The sequence below is a fragment of the Schistocerca gregaria genome, unplaced genomic scaffold (assembly GCF_023897955.1).
Source record: "Schistocerca gregaria isolate iqSchGreg1 unplaced genomic scaffold, iqSchGreg1.2 ptg000726l, whole genome shotgun sequence".
Lineage (NCBI taxonomy): Eukaryota > Metazoa > Arthropoda > Insecta > Orthoptera > Acrididae > Schistocerca > Schistocerca gregaria.
In genome coordinates this window covers 1,902,835-1,923,765 of record NW_026062103.1, presented here as the reverse complement: position 1 = coordinate 1,923,765, position 20,931 = coordinate 1,902,835, and positions in this window count along the sequence as shown.

Sequence of the window (20,931 nt, the reverse complement as noted above, 5' to 3'; positions counted from 1 at the left end):
GCAGCACGCGACATAACTTTGCAGACAATAAGTACAACCGTTTCAGAGAGAAGAGTGGCCAATGTGACGATCTGGCTTTAAGTCGATTCGATAACAAATGACGAAAACGGACGGATTTCTCAGGTTTTTACTACATATGAACACTTTTCACATTCTCCCGTGCAACTCGGCTGCTAGTCCTCCTTTCATGCAGAATCTTAAGGTCCTTGCTCATGTCCAAGGCACCAAAGCCAGCTAAAATGTCAATAACCGATACCTAAAAATTGAATTGTACTACTTCTTACTGGCTATTACATCATCTTAAAAGCTTCATCTGTGTTCTACTATGGTGTTTTTAGTGTCTCCGAATATCGCAGTACGCGTCATAGCTTTGCAGACGATAAGTACAACCGTTGCAGAGAGAAGAGCGGCCAATGTGACGATCTGGCTTTAAGTCGATTCGATAACAAATGACGAAAACGGACGGATTTCTCAGGTTTTTACTACATATGAACACTTTTCACATTCTCCCGTGCAACTCGGTTGCTAGTCCTCCTTTCATGCCGAATCTCAAGGTCCTAGCTCGTGTCCAAGGCACCAAAGCCAGCTAAAAAGTCAATAATCGATACCTAAAACTTGAATTGTACTATTTCTTACTGGCTATTACATCAACTTAGAAGCTTCATCTGTGTTCTACTATGGTGATTTTAGTGTCTCCGCATACCGCAGCACGCGACATAGCTCTGCAGACGATAAGTACAACCGTTTAAGAGAGAAGAGCGGCCAATGTGTCCATCTGGCTTTAAGTCGATTCGATAACAAATGACGAAAACGGACGGATTTCTCAGGTTTTTACTACATATGAACACTTTTCACATTCTCCCGTGCAACTCATCTGCTAGTCCTCCTCTCATGCAGAATCTTATGGTCCTAGCTCATGTCCAAGGCACCGAAGCCAGCTAAAAAGTCAATAATCGATACCTAAAAAATGAATTGTACTACTTCTTACTGGCTATTGCATCAACTTAGAAGCTTCATCTGTGTTCTACTATGGTGATTTTAGCGTCCCTGCATACCGCAGCACGCGACATAGCTTTGCAGACGATAAGTACAACCGTTTCAGAGAGAAGAGCGGCCAATGTGACGATCTGGCTATAAGTCGTTTCGATAACAAATGACGAAAACGGACCGATTTCTCAGGTTTTTACTTAATATGAACACCTTTCACATTCTCCCGTGCAACTCGGCTGCTAGTCCTAATTTCATGCAGAATCTTAAGGTCCTAGCTCATGTCCAAGGCACCGTAGCCAGCTAAAAATCAATAATCGATACCTAAAACTTGAATTCTACTACATCTTACTGGCTATTACATCAACTTAAAAGCTTCATCTGTGTTCTACTATGGTGATTTTAGTGTCTCCGCATACCGCAGCACGCGACATAGCTTTGCAGACGATAAGTACAACCGCAATAGAGAGAAGAGCGGCCAATGTTACGACCTGGCTTTAAGTCGATTCGATAACAAATGACGAAAACGGACGGATTTCTCAGGTTTTTACTACATATGAACACTTTTCACATTGTCCCGTGCAACTCGGCTGCTAGTCCTCATTTCATGCAGAATCTCAAGGTCCTAGCTCATGTCCAAGGCACCAAAGCCAGCTAAAAAGTCAATAATCGATACCTAAAACTTGAATTGTACTACTTCTTACTGGCTATTACATCAACTTAGAAGCTTCATCTGTGTTCTACTATGGTGATTTTAGTGTCTCCGCATACCGCAGCACGCGACATAGCTCTGCAGACGATAAGTACAACCGTTTCAGAGAGAAGAGCGGCCAATGTGTCCATCTGGCTTTAAGTCGATTCGATAACAAATGACGAAAACGGACGGATTTCTCAGGTTTTTACTACATATTAACACTTTTCACATTGTCCCGTGCAACTCATCTGCTAGTCCTCCTCTCATGCAGAATCTTATGGTCCTAGCTCATGTCCAAGGCACCGAAGCCAGCTAAAAAGTCAATAATCGATACCTAAAACATGAATTGTACTACTTCTTAAGGGCTATTGCATCAACTTAGAAGCTTCATCTGTGTTCTACTATGGTGATTTTAGCGTCCCTGCATACCGCAGCACGCGACATAGCTTTGCAGACGATAAGTACAACCGTTTCAGAGAGAAGAGCGGCCAATGTGACGATCTGGCTATAAGTCGTTTCGATAACAAATGACGAAAACGGACCGATTTCTCAGGTTTTTACTTAATATGAACACCTTTCACATTCTCCCGTGCAACTCGGCTGCTAGTCCTAATTTCATGCAGAATCTTAAGGTCCTAGCTCATGTCCAAGGCACCGTAGCCAGCTAAAAATCAATAATCGATACGTAAAACTTGAATTCTACTACATCTTACTGGCTATTACATCAACTTAAAAGCTTCATCTGTGTTCTACTATGGTGATTTTAGTGTCTCCGCATACCGCAGCACGCGACATATCTTTGCAGACGATAAGTACAACCGCAATAGAGAGAAGAGCGGCCAATGTTACGACCTGGCTTTAAGTCGATTCGATAACAAATGACGAAAACGGACGGATTTCTCAGGTTTTTACTACATATGAACACTTTTCACATTGTCCCGTGCAACTCGGCTGCTAGTCCTCCTTTCATGCAGAATCTCAAGGTCCTAGCTCATGTCCAAGGCACCAAAGCCAGCTAAAAAGTCAATAATCGATACCTAAAACTTGAATTGTACTACTTCTTACTGGCTATTACATCAACTTAGAAGCTTCATCTGTGTTCTACTATGGTGATTTTAGTGTCTCCACATACCGCAGCATGCGACATAGCTTTGCAGACGATAAGTACAACCGTTTCAGAGAGAAGAGCGGTCAATGTGACCATCTGGCTTTAAGTCAATTCGATAACAAATGACGAAAACTGACGGATGTCTCAGGTTTTTATTACATATGAACCCTTTTCACATTCTCCCGTGCAACTCGGCTGCTAGTCCTCCTTTTATGCAGAATCTTAAGGTCCTAGCTCATGTCCAAGGCACAAAAGCCAGCTAAAAAGTCAATAATCGATACCTAAAACTTGAATTGGACTACTTTTTACTGGCTATTACATCAACTTAGAAGCTTCATCTGTGTTCTACTTCGGTGCTCTTAGTGTCTCCGCATACCGCAGCTCGCGACATAGCTTTGCAGACGATAAGTACAACCGTTTCAGAGAGAAGAGCGGCCAATGTGACGATCAGGCTATAAGTCGATTCGATAACAAATGACGAAAACGGACCGATTTCTCAGGTTTTTACTACATATGAACACCTTTCACATTCTCCCGTGCAACTCGGCTGCTAGTCCTAATTTCATGCAGAATCTTAAGGTCCTAGCTCATGTCCAAGGCACCGAAGACAGCTAAAACGTCAATAATCGATACCTAAAACTTGAATTCTACTACTTCTTACTGGCTATTACGTCAACTTAAAAGCTTCATCTGTCTTCTACTATGGTGCTTTTAGTGTCTCCGCATACCGCAGCACGCGACATAGCTTTGCAGACGATAAGTACAACGGTTTCAGAGAGAAGAGCGGCCAATGTGACGATCTGGCTTTAAGTCTATTCGATAACAAATGACGAAAACGGACGGATGTCTCAGATTTTTACTACATATGATCACTTTTCACATTCTCGCGTGCAACTGGGCAGCTAGTCCTCCTTTTATGCAGAATCTTAAGGTCCTAGCTCATGTCCAAGGCACCAAAGCCAGCTAAAAAGTCAATAATCGATACCTAAAACTTGAATTGTACTATTTCTTACTGGCTATTACATCAACTTAGAAGCTTCATCTGTGTTCTACTATGGTGATTTTAGTGTCTCCACATACCGCAGCTCGCGACATAGCTCTGCAGACGATAAGTACAACCGTTTAAGAGAGAAGAGCGGCCAATGTGTCCATCTGGCTTTAAGTCGATTCGATAACAAATGACGAAAACGGACGGATTTCTCAGGTTTTTACTACATATGAACACTTTTCACATTCTCCCGTGCAACTCCTCTGCTAGTCCTACTCTCATGCAGAATCTTAAGGTCCTAGATCATGTCCAAGGCACCGAAGCCAGCTAAAAAGTCAATAATCGATACCTAAACCATGAATTGTACTACTTCTTACTGGCTATTGCATCAACTTAGAAGCTTCATCTGTGTTCTACTATGGTGATTTTAGCGTCCCTGCATACCGCAGCACGCGACATAGCTTTTCAGACGATAAGTACAACCGTTTAAGAGAGAAGAGCGGCCAATGTGTCCATCTGGCTTTAAGTCGATTCGATAACAAATGACGAAAACGGACGGATTTCTCAGGTTTTTACTACATATGAACACTTTTCACATTCTCCCGTGCAACTCATCTGCTAGTCCTCCTCTCATGCAGAATCTTATGGTCCTAGCTCATGTCCAAGGCACCGAAGCCAGCTAAAAAGTCAATAATCGATACCTAAAACATGAATTGTACTACTTCTTACTGGCTATTGCATCAACTTAGAAGCTTCATCTGTGTTCTACTATGGTGATTTTAGCGTCCCTGCATACCGCAGCACGCGACATAGCTTTGCAGACGATAAGTACAACCGTTTCAGAGAAAAGAGCGGTCAATGTGCCGATCTGGCTTTAAGTCGATTCGATAACAAATGACGAAAACGGACGGATTTCTCAGGTTTTTACTACATTTGAACACTTTTACATTCACCCGTGCAACTCGGCTGCTAGTGCTCCTTTCATGCAGAATCTTAAGGTCCTAGCTCATGTCCAAGGCACCGTAGCCAGCTAAAAATCAATAATCGATACCTAAAACTTGAATTCTACTACATCTTACTGGCTATTACATCAACTTAAAAGCTTCATCTGTGTTCTACTATGGTGATTTTAGTGTCTCCGCATACCGCAGCACGCGACATAGCTTTGCAGACGATAAGTACAACCGCAATAGAGAGAAGAGCGGCCAATGTTACGACCTGGCTTTAAGTCGATTCGATAACAAATGACGAAAACGGACGGATTTCTCAGGTTTTTACTACATATGAACACTTTTCACATTCTCCCGTGCAACTCCTCTGCTAGTCCTACTCTCATGCAGAATCTTAAGGTCCTAGCTCATGTCCAAGGCACCAAAGCCAGCTAAAAAGTCAATAATCGATACCTAAAACTTGAATTGTACAACTTCTTACTGGCTATTACATCAACTTAGAAGCTTCATCTGTGTTCTACTATGGTGATTTTAGCGTCCCTGCATACCGCAGCACGCGACATAGCTTTGCAGACGATAAGTACAACCGTTTCAGAGAGAAGAGCGGCCAATGTGACGATCTGGCTATAAGTCGTTTCGATAACAAATGACGAAAACGGACCGATTTCTCAGGTTTTTACTACATATCAACACCTTTCACATTCTCCCGTGCAACTCGGCTGCTAGTCCTAATTTCATGCAGAATCTTAAGGTCCTAGCTCATGTCCAAGGCACCGAAGCCAGCTAAAAAGTCAATAATCGATACCTAAAACTTGAATTCTACTACTTCTTACTGGCTATTACGTCAACTTAAAAGCTTCATCTGTCTTCTACTATGGTGCTTTTAGTGTCTCCGCATACCGCAGCACGCGACATAGCTTTGCAGACGATAAGTACAACGGTTTCAGAGAGAAGAGCGGCCAATGTGACGATCTGGCTTTAAGTCTATTCGATAACAAATGACGAAAACGGACGGATGTCTCAGGTTTTTACTACATATGAACACTTTTCACATTCTCGCGTGCAACTGGGCAGCTAGTCCTCCTTTTATGCAGAATCTTAAGGTCCTAGCTCATGTCCAAGGCACCACAGCCAGCTAAAAAGTCAATAATCGATACCTAAAACTTGAATTGTACTATTTCTTACTGGCTATTACATCAACTTAGAAGCTTCATTTGTGTTCTACTATGGTGATTTTAGTGTCTCCACATACCGCAGCTCGCGACATAGCTCTGCAGACGATAAGTACAACCGTTTAAGAGAGAGGAGCGGCCAATGTGTCCATCTGGCTTTAAGTCGATTCGATAACAAATGACGAAAACGGACGGATTTCTCAGGTTTTTACTACATATGAACACTTTTCACATTCTCCCGTGCAACTCCTCTGCTAGTCCTACTCTCATGCAGAATCTTAAGGTCCTAGATCATGTCCAAGGCACCGAAGCCAGCTAAAAAGTCAATAATCGATACCTAAACCATGAATTGTACTACTTCTTACTGGCTATTGCATCAACTTAGAAGCTTCATCTGTGTTCTACTATGGTGATTTTAGCGTCCCTGCATACCGCAGCACGCGACATAGCTTTTCAGACGATAAGTACAACCGTTTCAGAGAGAAGAGCGGCCAATGTGACGATCTGGCTATAAGTCGATTCGATAACAAATGACGAAAACGGACCGATTTCTCAGGTTTTTACTACATATCAACACCTTTCACATTCTCCCGTGCAACTCGGCTGCTAGTCCTAATTTCATGCAGAATCTTAAGGTCCTAGCTCATGTGCAAGGCACCGAAGCCAGCTAAAAATCAATAATCGATACCTAAAACTTGAATTCTACTACTTCTTACTGGCTATTACATCAACTTAAAAGCTTCATCTGTGTTCTACTATGGTGATTTTAGTGTCTCCGCATACCGCAGCACGCGACTAAGCTTTGCAGACGATAAGTACAACCGTTTTAGAGAGAAGAGCGGCCAATGTTACGATCTGGCTTTAAGTCGATTCGATAACAAATGACGAAAACGGACGGATGTCTCAGGTTTTTACTACATATGAACACTTTCCACATTCTCCCGTGCAACTCGACTGCTAGTCCTTCTTTCATGCAGAATCTTAAGGTCCTAGATCATGTCCAAGGCACCAAAGCCAGCTAAAAAGTCAATAATCAATATCTAAAACTTGAATTGTACTACTTCTTACTGGCTATTACATCAACTTAGAAGTTTCATCTGTGTTCTACTATGGTGCTTTTAGTGTCTCCGCATACCGCAGCACGCGACATAGCTTTGCAGACGATAAGTACAACGGATTCAGAGAGAAGAACGGCAAATGTGACGATCTGGCTTTAAGTCGATTCGATAACAAATGACGAAAACGGACGGATTTCTGAGGTTTCTACTACATATGAACACTTTTCACATTCTCCCGTGCAACTCGAGTGCTAGTCCTCCTTTCATGCAGAATCTTAAGGTCATAGCTCATGTCCAAGGCACAAAAGCCAGCTAAAAAGTCAATAACTATACCTAAAACTTCAATTGTACTATTTCTTACTGGCTATTATATCATCTTAGAAGCTTCATCTGTGTTCTACTATGGTGCGTTTAGTGTCTCCGAATACCGCAGTAGGCGACATAGCTTTGCAGACGATAAGTACAAACGTTTCAGAGAGCAGAGCGGCCAATGTGCCGATTTGGCTTTAAGTCGATTCGATAACAAATGACGAAAACGGACGGATTTCTCAGGTTTTTACTACATTTGAACACTTTTCACATTCTCCCGTGCAACTCGGCTGCTAGTCCTACTTTCATGCTGAATCTTAAGGTCCTAGCTCATGTCCAAGGCACCAAAGCCAGCTAAAAAGTCAATAATCGATACCTAAAACTTGAATTTTACTACTTCTTACTGGCTATTACATCAACTTAGAAGCTTTATCTGTGTTCTATTATGATGATTTTCGTGTCTCCGCATACCGCAGCACGCGACATAACTTTGCAGACAATAAGTACAACCGTTTCAGAGAGAAGAGTGGCCAATGTGACGATCTGGCTTTAAGTCGATTCGATAACAAATGACGAAAACGGACGGATTTCTCAGGTTTTTACTACATATGAACACTTATTACATTCTCTCGTGCAACTCGGCAGCTAGTCCTCCTTTCATGCAGAATCTTAAGGTCCTAGCTCATGTCCAAGGTACCGAATCCAGCTAGAAAGTCAATAATCGATACCTAAAACTTGAATTGTTCTACTTCTTACTGGCTATTGCATCATCTTAGAAGCTTCATCTGTGTTCTACTATGGTGATTTTAGTGTCTCCGCATACCGCAGTACGCGACATAGCTTTGCAGACGATAAGTACAACCGTTTCAGAGAGAAGAGCGGCCAATGTGACGGTCTGGCTTTATGTCGATTCGATAACAAATGACGAAAACGGACGGATTTCTCAGGTTTTTACTACATATGAACACTTTTCACATTGTCCCGTGCAACTCGGCTGCTAGTCCTCCTTTCATGCAGAATCTCAAGGTCCTAGCTCATGTCCAAGGCACCAAAGCCAGCTAAAAAGTCAATAATCGATACCTAAAACTTGAATTGTACTACTTCTTACTGGCTATTACATCAACTTAGAAGCTTCATCTGTGTTCTACTATGGTGATTTTAGTGTCTCCACATACCGCAGCATGCGACATAGCTTTGCAGACGATAAGTACAACCGTTTCAGAGAGAAGAGCGGTCAATGTGACCATCTGGCTTTAAGTCAATTCGATAACAAATGACGAAAACTGACGGATGTCTCAGGTTTTTATTACATATGAACCCTTTTCACATTCTCCCGTGCAACTCGGCTGCTAGTCCTCCTTTTATGCAGAATCTTAAGGTCCTAGCTCATGTCCAAGGCACAAAAGCCAGCTAAAAAGTCAATAATCGATACCTAAAACTTGAATTGGACTACTTTTTACTGGCTATTACATCAACTTAGAAGCTTCATCTGTGTTCTACTTCGGTGCTCTTAGTGTCTCCGCATACCGCAGCTCGCGACATAGCTTTGCAGACGATAAGTACAACCGTTTCAGAGAGAAGAGCGGCCAATGTGACGATCAGGCTATAAGTCGATTCGATAACAAATGACGAAAACGGACCGATTTCTCAGGTTTTTACTACATATGAACACCTTTCACATTCTCCCGTGCAACTCGGCTGCTAGTCCTAATTTCATGCAGAATCTTAAGGTCCTAGCTCATGTCCAAGGCACCGAAGACAGCTAAAACGTCAATAATCGATACCTAAAACTTGAATTCTACTACTTCTTACTGGCTATTACGTCAACTTAAAAGCTTCATCTGTCTTCTACTATGGTGCTTTTAGTGTCTCCGCATACCGCAGCACGCGACATAGCTTTGCAGACGATAAGTACAACGGTTTCAGAGAGAAGAGCGGCCAATGTGACGATCTGGCTTTAAGTCTATTCGATAACAAATGACGAAAACGGACGGATGTCTCAGATTTTTACTACATATGATCACTTTTCACATTCTCGCGTGCAACTGGGCAGCTAGTCCTCCTTTTATGCAGAATCTTAAGGTCCTAGCTCATGTCCAAGGCACCAAAGCCAGCTAAAAAGTCAATAATCGATACCTAAAACTTGAATTGTACTATTTCTTACTGGCTATTACATCAACTTAGAAGCTTCATCTGTGTTCTACTATGGTGATTTTAGTGTCTCCACATACCGCAGCTCGCGACATAGCTCTGCAGACGATAAGTACAACCGTTTAAGAGAGAAGAGCGGCCAATGTGTCCATCTGGCTTTAAGTCGATTCGATAACAAATGACGAAAACGGACGGATTTCTCAGGTTTTTACTACATATGAACACTTTTCACATTCTCCCGTGCAACTCCTCTGCTAGTCCTACTCTCATGCAGAATCTTAAGGTCCTAGATCATGTCCAAGGCACCGAAGCCAGCTAAAAAGTCAATAATCGATACCTAAACCATGAATTGTACTACTTCTTACTGGCTATTGCATCAACTTAGAAGCTTCATCTGTGTTCTACTATGGTGATTTTAGCGTCCCTGCATACCGCAGCACGCGACATAGCTTTTCAGACGATAAGTACAACCGTTTAAGAGAGAAGAGCGGCCAATGTGTCCATCTGGCTTTAAGTCGATTCGATAACAAATGACGAAAACGGACGGATTTCTCAGGTTTTTACTACATATGAACACTTTTCACATTCTCCCGTGCAACTCATCTGCTAGTCCTCCTCTCATGCAGAATCTTATGGTCCTAGCTCATGTCCAAGGCACCGAAGCCAGCTAAAAAGTCAATAATCGATACCTAAAACATGAATTGTACTACTTCTTACTGGCTATTGCATCAACTTAGAAGCTTCATCTGTGTTCTACTATGGTGATTTTAGCGTCCCTGCATACCGCAGCACGCGACATAGCTTTGCAGACGATAAGTACAACCGTTTCAGAGAAAAGAGCGGTCAATGTGCCGATCTGGCTTTAAGTCGATTCGATAACAAATGACGAAAACGGACGGATTTCTCAGGTTTTTACTACATTTGAACACTTTTACATTCACCCGTGCAACTCGGCTGCTAGTGCTCCTTTCATGCAGAATCTTAAGGTCCTAGCTCATGTCCAAGGCACCGTAGCCAGCTAAAAATCAATAATCGATACCTAAAACTTGAATTCTACTACATCTTACTGGCTATTACATCAACTTAAAAGCTTCATCTGTGTTCTACTATGGTGATTTTAGTGTCTCCGCATACCGCAGCACGCGACATAGCTTTGCAGACGATAAGTACAACCGCAATAGAGAGAAGAGCGGCCAATGTTACGACCTGGCTTTAAGTCGATTCGATAACAAATGACGAAAACGGACGGATTTCTCAGGTTTTTACTACATATGAACACTTTTCACATTCTCCCGTGCAACTCCTCTGCTAGTCCTACTCTCATGCAGAATCTTAAGGTCCTAGCTCATGTCCAAGGCACCAAAGCCAGCTAAAAAGTCAATAATCGATACCTAAAACTTGAATTGTACAACTTCTTACTGGCTATTACATCAACTTAGAAGCTTCATCTGTGTTCTACTATGGTGATTTTAGCGTCCCTGCATACCGCAGCACGCGACATAGCTTTGCAGACGATAAGTACAACCGTTTCAGAGAGAAGAGCGGCCAATGTGACGATCTGGCTATAAGTCGTTTCGATAACAAATGACGAAAACGGACCGATTTCTCAGGTTTTTACTACATATCAACACCTTTCACATTCTCCCGTGCAACTCGGCTGCTAGTCCTAATTTCATGCAGAATCTTAAGGTCCTAGCTCATGTCCAAGGCACCGAAGCCAGCTAAAAAGTCAATAATCGATACCTAAAACTTGAATTCTACTACTTCTTACTGGCTATTACGTCAACTTAAAAGCTTCATCTGTCTTCTACTATGGTGCTTTTAGTGTCTCCGCATACCGCAGCACGCGACATAGCTTTGCAGACGATAAGTACAACGGTTTCAGAGAGAAGAGCGGCCAATGTGACGATCTGGCTTTAAGTCTATTCGATAACAAATGACGAAAACGGACGGATGTCTCAGGTTTTTACTACATATGAACACTTTTCACATTCTCGCGTGCAACTGGGCAGCTAGTCCTCCTTTTATGCAGAATCTTAAGGTCCTAGCTCATGTCCAAGGCACCACAGCCAGCTAAAAAGTCAATAATCGATACCTAAAACTTGAATTGTACTATTTCTTACTGGCTATTACATCAACTTAGAAGCTTCATTTGTGTTCTACTATGGTGATTTTAGTGTCTCCACATACCGCAGCTCGCGACATAGCTCTGCAGACGATAAGTACAACCGTTTAAGAGAGAGGAGCGGCCAATGTGTCCATCTGGCTTTAAGTCGATTCGATAACAAATGACGAAAACGGACGGATTTCTCAGGTTTTTACTACATATGAACACTTTTCACATTCTCCCGTGCAACTCCTCTGCTAGTCCTACTCTCATGCAGAATCTTAAGGTCCTAGATCATGTCCAAGGCACCGAAGCCAGCTAAAAAGTCAATAATCGATACCTAAACCATGAATTGTACTACTTCTTACTGGCTATTGCATCAACTTAGAAGCTTCATCTGTGTTCTACTATGGTGATTTTAGCGTCCCTGCATACCGCAGCACGCGACATAGCTTTTCAGACGATAAGTACAACCGTTTCAGAGAGAAGAGCGGCCAATGTGACGATCTGGCTATAAGTCGATTCGATAACAAATGACGAAAACGGACCGATTTCTCAGGTTTTTACTACATATCAACACCTTTCACATTCTCCCGTGCAACTCGGCTGCTAGTCCTAATTTCATGCAGAATCTTAAGGTCCTAGCTCATGTGCAAGGCACCGAAGCCAGCTAAAAATCAATAATCGATACCTAAAACTTGAATTCTACTACTTCTTACTGGCTATTACATCAACTTAAAAGCTTCATCTGTGTTCTACTATGGTGATTTTAGTGTCTCCGCATACCGCAGCACGCGACTAAGCTTTGCAGACGATAAGTACAACCGTTTTAGAGAGAAGAGCGGCCAATGTTACGATCTGGCTTTAAGTCGATTCGATAACAAATGACGAAAACGGACGGATGTCTCAGGTTTTTACTACATATGAACACTTTCCACATTCTCCCGTGCAACTCGACTGCTAGTCCTTCTTTCATGCAGAATCTTAAGGTCCTAGATCATGTCCAAGGCACCAAAGCCAGCTAAAAAGTCAATAATCAATATCTAAAACTTGAATTGTACTACTTCTTACTGGCTATTACATCAACTTAGAAGTTTCATCTGTGTTCTACTATGGTGCTTTTAGTGTCTCCGCATACCGCAGCACGCGACATAGCTTTGCAGACGATAAGTACAACGGATTCAGAGAGAAGAACGGCAAATGTGACGATCTGGCTTTAAGTCGATTCGATAACAAATGACGAAAACGGACGGATTTCTGAGGTTTCTACTACATATGAACACTTTTCACATTCTCCCGTGCAACTCGAGTGCTAGTCCTCCTTTCATGCAGAATCTTAAGGTCATAGCTCATGTCCAAGGCACAAAAGCCAGCTAAAAAGTCAATAACTATACCTAAAACTTCAATTGTACTATTTCTTACTGGCTATTATATCATCTTAGAAGCTTCATCTGTGTTCTACTATGGTGCGTTTAGTGTCTCCGAATACCGCAGTAGGCGACATAGCTTTGCAGACGATAAGTACAAACGTTTCAGAGAGCAGAGCGGCCAATGTGCCGATTTGGCTTTAAGTCGATTCGATAACAAATGACGAAAACGGACGGATTTCTCAGGTTTTTACTACATTTGAACACTTTTCACATTCTCCCGTGCAACTCGGCTGCTAGTCCTACTTTCATGCTGAATCTTAAGGTCCTAGCTCATGTCCAAGGCACCAAAGCCAGCTAAAAAGTCAATAATCGATACCTAAAACTTGAATTTTACTACTTCTTACTGGCTATTACATCAACTTAGAAGCTTTATCTGTGTTCTATTATGATGATTTTCGTGTCTCCGCATACCGCAGCACGCGACATAACTTTGCAGACAATAAGTACAACCGTTTCAGAGAGAAGAGTGGCCAATGTGACGATCTGGCTTTAAGTCGATTCGATAACAAATGACGAAAACGGACGGATTTCTCAGGTTTTTACTACATATGAACACTTATTACATTCTCTCGTGCAACTCGGCAGCTAGTCCTCCTTTCATGCAGAATCTTAAGGTCCTAGCTCATGTCCAAGGTACCGAATCCAGCTAGAAAGTCAATAATCGATACCTAAAACTTGAATTGTTCTACTTCTTACTGGCTATTGCATCATCTTAGAAGCTTCATCTGTGTTCTACTATGGTGATTTTAGTGTCTCCGCATACCGCAGTACGCGACATAGCTTTGCAGACGATAAGTACAACCGTTTCAGAGAGAAGAGCGGCCAATGTGACGGTCTGGCTTTATGTCGATTCGATAACAAATGACGAAAACGGACGGATTTCTCAGGTTTTTACTACATATCAACACTTTTTACATTCTCCCGTGCAACTGGGCTGCTAGTCCTCCTTTTATGCAGAATCTTAAAGTCCTGGCTCATGTCCAAGGCACGAAAGCCAGCTAAAAAGTCAATAATCGATACCTAAATCTTGAATTGGACTACTTATTACGGGCTATTACATCAACTTAGAAGATTCATCTGTGTTCTACTATGGTGCTTTTCCTGTTTCCGCCTACGGCAACACGCGACATAGCTTTGCAGACGGTAAGCACAACCGTTTCAGAGAGAAGAGCGGCCAATGTGACGATCTGGCTTTATGTCGATTCGATAGCAAATGACGAAAAAGGACGGATTTCTCAGGTTTATACTACATATGAACACTTTTCACATTCTCCCGTGCAACTCGGCTGCTAGTCTTCCTTTCATGCAGAATCTTAAGGTCCTAGCTCATGTCCAAGGCACCAAAGCCAGCTAAAAGGTCCATATTCAATACCTAAAACTTGAATTGTACTACTTCTTACTGGCTATTACATCAACTTAGAACCTTGATCTGTGTTCTACTATGGTGCTTTTAGTGTCTCAGCATACCGCAGCACGCGACATAGCTTTGCAGACGATAAGTACAACCGTTTCAGAGAGAAGAGCGGCCAATGTGACGATCTGGCTTTAAGTCGATTCGATAACAAATGACGAAAACGGACGGATTTCTCAGGGTTTTACTACATATGAACACTTTTCACATTCTCCCGTGCAACTCGGCTGCTAGTCCACCTTTCATGCAGAATCTTAACGTCCTAGCTCATGTCCAATGCACCAAAGCCTGCTAAAAAGTCAATAATCGATACCTAAAACTTGAATTGTACTACATCTTACTGGATATTACATCAACTTAGAAGCTTCATCTGTGTTCTACTGTGGTGACTTTAGTGTCACCGCATACCGCAGCACGTGACATAGCTTTGCAGACGATAAGTACAACCGTTTCAGAGAGAAGAGCGGCCAATGCGACGATCTGGCTTTAAGTCGATTCGATAACAAATGACGAAAACGGACGGATTTCTCAGGTTTTTACTACATATGAACACTTTTCACATTCTCCCGTGCAACTCGGCTGCTAGTCCTCCTTTTATGCAGAATCTTAAGGTCCTAGCTCATGTCCAAGGCACCAAAGCCAGCTAAAAAGTCAATAATCGATACCTAAAACTTGAATTGTACTACTTCTTACTGGGGATTACATCAACTTAGAAGCTTCATCTGTGTTTTACTAAGGTGCTTTTAGTGTCTCCGCATACCGCAGCACGCGACATAGCTTTGCAGACGATAAGTACAACCGTTTCAGAGAGAAGAGCTGCCAATGTGACGATCTGGCTTTAAGTCGATTGAGTAACAAATGACGAAAACTGACGGATGTCTCAGGTTTTTACTACATGTGAACGCTTTTCACATTCTCCTGTGCAACTAGGCTGCTAGTCCTCCTTTTATGCAGAATCTTAAAGTCCTAGCTCATGTCCAAGGCACCAAAGCCAGCTAAAAAGTCAATAATCGATACCTAAAACTTGAATTGGACTACTTCTTACTGGCTATTACATCAACTTAGAAGTTTCATCTGTGTTCTACTACGGTGCTTTTAGTTTCTCCGCATACCGCAGCACGCGACATAGTTTTGCAGACGATAAGCACAACCGTTTCAGAGAGAAGAGCGGCCAATGTGACGATGTGGCTTTAAGTCGATTCGATAACAAATGACGATAACGAACGGATTTCTCAGGGTTTTACTACATATGAACACTTTTCACATTCTCCCGTGCAACTCGGCTGCTAGTCCACCTTTCATGCAGAATCTTAACGTCCTAGCTCATGTCCAAGGTACCGAAGCCAGCTAAAAAGTCAATAATCGATACCTAAAACTTGAATTGTTCTACTTCTTACTGGCTATTGCATCAACTTAGAAGCTTCATCTGAGTTCTATTATGGTGATTTTAGTGTCTCCGCATACCGCAGCACGCGACATAGCTTTGCAGACGATAAGTACAACCGTTTCAGAGAGAAGAGCGGCCAATGTGACGATCTGGCTTTAAGTCGATTCGATAACAAATGACGAAAACGGACGGATGTCTCAGGTTCTTACTACATGTGAACACTTTTGACATTCTCCTGTGCAACTGGGCTGCTAGTCCTCCTTTTATGCAGAATCTTAAAGTCCTAGCCCATTTCCAAGGTACCAAAGCCAGCTAAAAAGTCAATAATCGATACCTAAAACTTGAATTGGACTACTTCTTACTGGCTATTACATCAACTTAGAAGCCTCATCTGTGTTCTACTACGATGCTTTTAGTTTCTCCGCATACCGCAGCACGCGACATAGTTTTGCAGACGATAAGCACAACCGTTTCAGAGAGAAGAGCGGCCAATGTGACGATCTGGCTTTAAGTCGATTCGATAACAAATGACGAAAAAGGACGGATTTCTCAGGTTTTTACTACATATGAACACTTTTCACATTCTCCCGTGCAACTCGGCTGCTAGTCCTCCTTTCATGCAGAATCTTAAGGTCCTAGCTCATGTCCAACGCACCAAAGCCAGCTAAAAAGTCAATAATCGATTCCTAAAACTTGAATTGTACTACTTCTTACTGGCTATTACATCAACTTAGATGCTTCATCTGTGTTCTACTATGGTGATTTTAGTGTCTCCACATGCCGCTGCACGCGACATAGCTTTGCAGACGATATGTAAAACCGATTCAGAGAGAAGAGCGGCTTATGTGACCATCTGGCTTTAAGTCGATTCAATAACAAATGACGAAAACGGACGGATTTCTCAGGTTTTTACTACATATGAACACTTTTCACATTCTCCCGTGCAACTCGGCTGCTAGTCCTCCTTTCATGCAGAATGTCAAGGTCGTATCTCATGTCCAAGGCACCAAAGCCAGTTAAAAAGTCAATAATCGATACGTAAATCTTGAATTGGACTACATCTTACGGGCTATTACGTCAACATAGAAGATTCGTCTGTGTTCTACTATGGTGCTTTTAGTGTCTCCGCATTCCGCAGCATGCGACATAGCTTTGCAGACGATGAGTGCAACCTTTTCAGAGAGAAGTGCGGCCAATGTGACGATCTGGTTTTAAGTCGATTCGATAACAAATGACGAAAACGGACGGATTTCTCAGGTTTTTACTACATATGAACACTTTTCACATTCTCCCGTGCAACTCGGCTGCTAGTCCTCCTTTTAAGCAGAATCTTAAAGCCCTAGCTCATGTCCAAGGCACGAAAGCCAGCTAAAAAGTCAATAATCGATACCTAAATCTTGAATTGGACTACTTCTTACTGGCTATTACATCAACTTAGAAGCTTCATCTGTGTTCTACTATGGTGCTTTTCCTGTTTACGCCTACGGCAACACGCGACATAGCTTTGCAGACGATAAGCACAACCGTTTCAGAGAGAAGAGCGGCCAATTTGACGATCTGGCTTAAAGTCGATTCGATAACGAATGACGAAAAAGGACGGATTTCTCAGGTTATTACTACATATGAACACTTTTCACATTCTCCCGTGCAACTCGGCTGCTAGTCCTCCTTTCATGCAGAATCTTAAGGTCCTAGCTCATGTCCAAGGTACCGAAGCCAGCTAAAAAGTCAATAATCGATACCTAAAACTTGAATTGTTCTACTTCTTACTGGCTATTACATCAACTTAGAAGCTTCATCTGTGTTCTACTATGGTGATTTTAGTGTCTCCGTATACCGCAGCACGCGACAAAGCTTTGCAGACGATAAGTACAACCGTTTCAGAGAGAAGAGCGGCCAATGTGACGATCTGGCTTTAAGTCGATTCGATAACTAATGACGAAAACGGACGAATTTCTCAGGTGTTACTACATATGAACACTTTTCACATTCTTCCGTGCAACTCGGCTGCTAGTCCCACTTTCATGTAGAATGTCAAGGTCCTAGCTCATGTCCAAGGCACCCTAGCCAGTTAAAAAGTCAATAATCGATACCCAAAACTTGAATTGTACTACTTCTTACTGGCTATTAGATCAACTTAGAAGCTTCGTCTGTGTTCTACTATGGTGCATTTAGTGTCTCCGCATACCGCAGCACGCGACATAGCTTTGCAGACGATAAGTACAACCGCTTCAGAGAGAAGAGCGGCCAATGTGACGATCTGGCTTTAAGTCGATTCGATAACAAATGACGAAAACGGACGGATTTCTCAGGTTTTTACTACATATGAACACTTTTCACATTCTCCCGTGCAACTCTGCTGCTAGTCCTCCTTTTATGCAGAATCTTAGAGTCCTAGCTCATGTCCAAGGCACCAAAGCCAGCTAAGTCAATAATCGATACCTAAAACTTGAATTGTACTTCTTCTTACTGGCTATTACATCATCTTAAAAGCTTCATCTGTGTTCTACTATGGTGCTTTTAGTGTCTCCGCATACCGCAGCACGCGACATAGCTTTGCAGACGATAAGTACAACCGCTTCAGAGAGAAGAGCGGCCAATGTGACGATCTGGCTTTAAGTCGATTCGATAACAAATGACGAAAACGGACGGATTTCTCAGGTTTTTACTACATATGAAAACTATTCACAATCTCCCGTGCAACTCGGCTGCTAGTCCTTCTTTCATGCAGAATGTCAAGGTCCTAGCTCATGTCCAAGGCACCAAAGCCAGCTAAAAAGTCAATAATCGATACCTAAATCTTGAATTGGACTACTTATTACTGGCTATTACATCAACTTAGAAGCTTCATCTGTGTTCTACTATGGTGCTTTTCCTGTTTCCGCCTACGGCAACACGCGACATAGCTTTGCAGACGGTAAGCACAACCGTTTCAGAGAGAAGAGCGGCCAATGTGACGATCTGGCTTTAAGTCGATTCGATAACAAATGACGAAAACGGACGGATTTCTCAGGTTGTTACTACATATGAACACTTTTCACATTCTCCCGTGCAACTGGGCTGCTAGTCCTCCTTTTATGCAGAATCTTAAAGTCCTAGCTCATGCCCAAGGCACGAAAGCCAGCTAAAAAGTCAATAATCGATACCTAAATCTTGAATTGGACTACTTCTTACTGGCTATTACATCAACTTAGAAGCTTCATCTGTGTTCTACTATGGTGCTTTTCCTGTTTCCGCCTACGGCAACACGCGACATAGCTTTGCAGACGATAAGCACAACCGTTTCAGAGAGAAGAGCGGCCAATGTGACGATCTGGCTTTACGTTGATTCGATAACAAATGACGAAAACGGACGGATTTCTCAGGTTTTTAATACATATGACCACTTTTCACATTCTCCCGTGCAACTCGGCTGCTAGTCCTCCTTTCATGCAGAATCTTAAGGTCCTAGCTCATGTTCAAGGCACCAAAGCCAGCTAAAAAGTCAATAACCGATACCTAAAACATGAATAGTACTACTTCTTACTGGCTATTACATCATCATAGGAGCTTCATCTGTGTTCTACTACGGTGCTTTTAGTGTCTCCAAATATCACAGTACGCGACATAGCTTTGCAGACGATAAGTACAACCGTTTCAGAGAGAAGAGCGGCCAATGTGACGATCTGGCTTTAAGTCGATTCGATAACAAATGACGAAAACGGACGGATTTCTCAGGTTTTTACTACATATGAACACTTTTCACATTCTCCCGTGCAACTGGGCTGCTAGTCCTCCTTTTATGCAGAATCTTAAAGTCCTAGCTCGTGTCCAAGGCACAAAAGCCAGCTAAAAAGTCAATAATCGATACCTAAAACTTGAATTGGACTACTTCTTACTGGCTATTACATCAACTTAGAAGCTTCATCTGTGTTCTACTATGGTGCTTTTCCTGTTTCCGCCTACGGCAACACGCGACATAGCTTTGCAGACGATAAGCACAACCGTTTCAGAGAGAAGAGCGGCCAATGTGACGATCTGGCTTTAAGTCGATTCGATAACAAATGACGAAAAAGGACGGATTTCTAAGGTTATTACTACATATGAACACTTTTCACATTCTCCCGTGCAACTCGGCTGCTAGTCCTCCTTTCATGCAGAATCTTAAGGTCCTAGCTCATGTCCAAGGCACCAAAGCCAGCTAAAAAGTCCATATTCAATACCTAAAACTTGAATTGTACTACTTCTTACTGGCTATTACATCAACTTAGAAGCTTGATCTGTGTTCTACTATGGTGCTTTTAGTGTCTCAGCATGCCGCAGCACGCGACATAGCTTTTCAGACGATAAGTACAACCGTTTCAGAGAGAAGAGCGGCCAATGTGACGATCTGTCTTTAAGTCGATTCGATAACAAATGACGAAAACGGACGGATTACTCAGGTTTTTACTACATATGAACACATTTCACATTCTCCCGCGCAACTCGGCTGCTAGTAATCTTTTCATGCAGAATCTTAAAGTCCTAGCTCATGTCCAAGGCACCAAAGCCAGCTAAAAAGTCAATAATCGATTCCTAAAACTTGAATTGTACTACTTCTTACTGGCTATTACATCAACTTAGATGCTTCATCTGTGTTCTACTATGGTGATTTTAGTGTCTCCACATACCGCTGCACGCGACATAGCTTTGCAGACGATATGTACAAACGTTTCAGAGAGAAGAGCGGCCAATGTGACCATCTGGCTTTAAGTAGATTCGATAACAAATGACGAAAACGGACGGATTTCTCAGGTTTTTACTACATATGAACACTTTTCACATTCTGACGTGCAACTCGGCTGCTAGTCCTCCTTTCATGCAGAATCTTAAGGTCCTAGCTCATGTCCAAGGTACCGAAGCCAGCTAAAAAGACAATAATCGATACCTAAAACTTGAATTGTTCTACTTCTCACTGGCTATTGCACCAACTTAGAAGCTTCATCTGTGTTCTACTATGGTGATTTTAGTGTCTCCGCATACCGCAGCACGCGACATAGCTTTGCAGACGATAAGTACAACCGTTTCAGAGAGAAGAGCGGCCAATGTGACGATCTGGCTTTAAGTCGATTCGATAACAAATGACGAAAACGGACGGATTTCTCAGGTTTCTACTACATATGAACACTTTTCACATTCTCCCGTGCAACTCGGCTGCTAG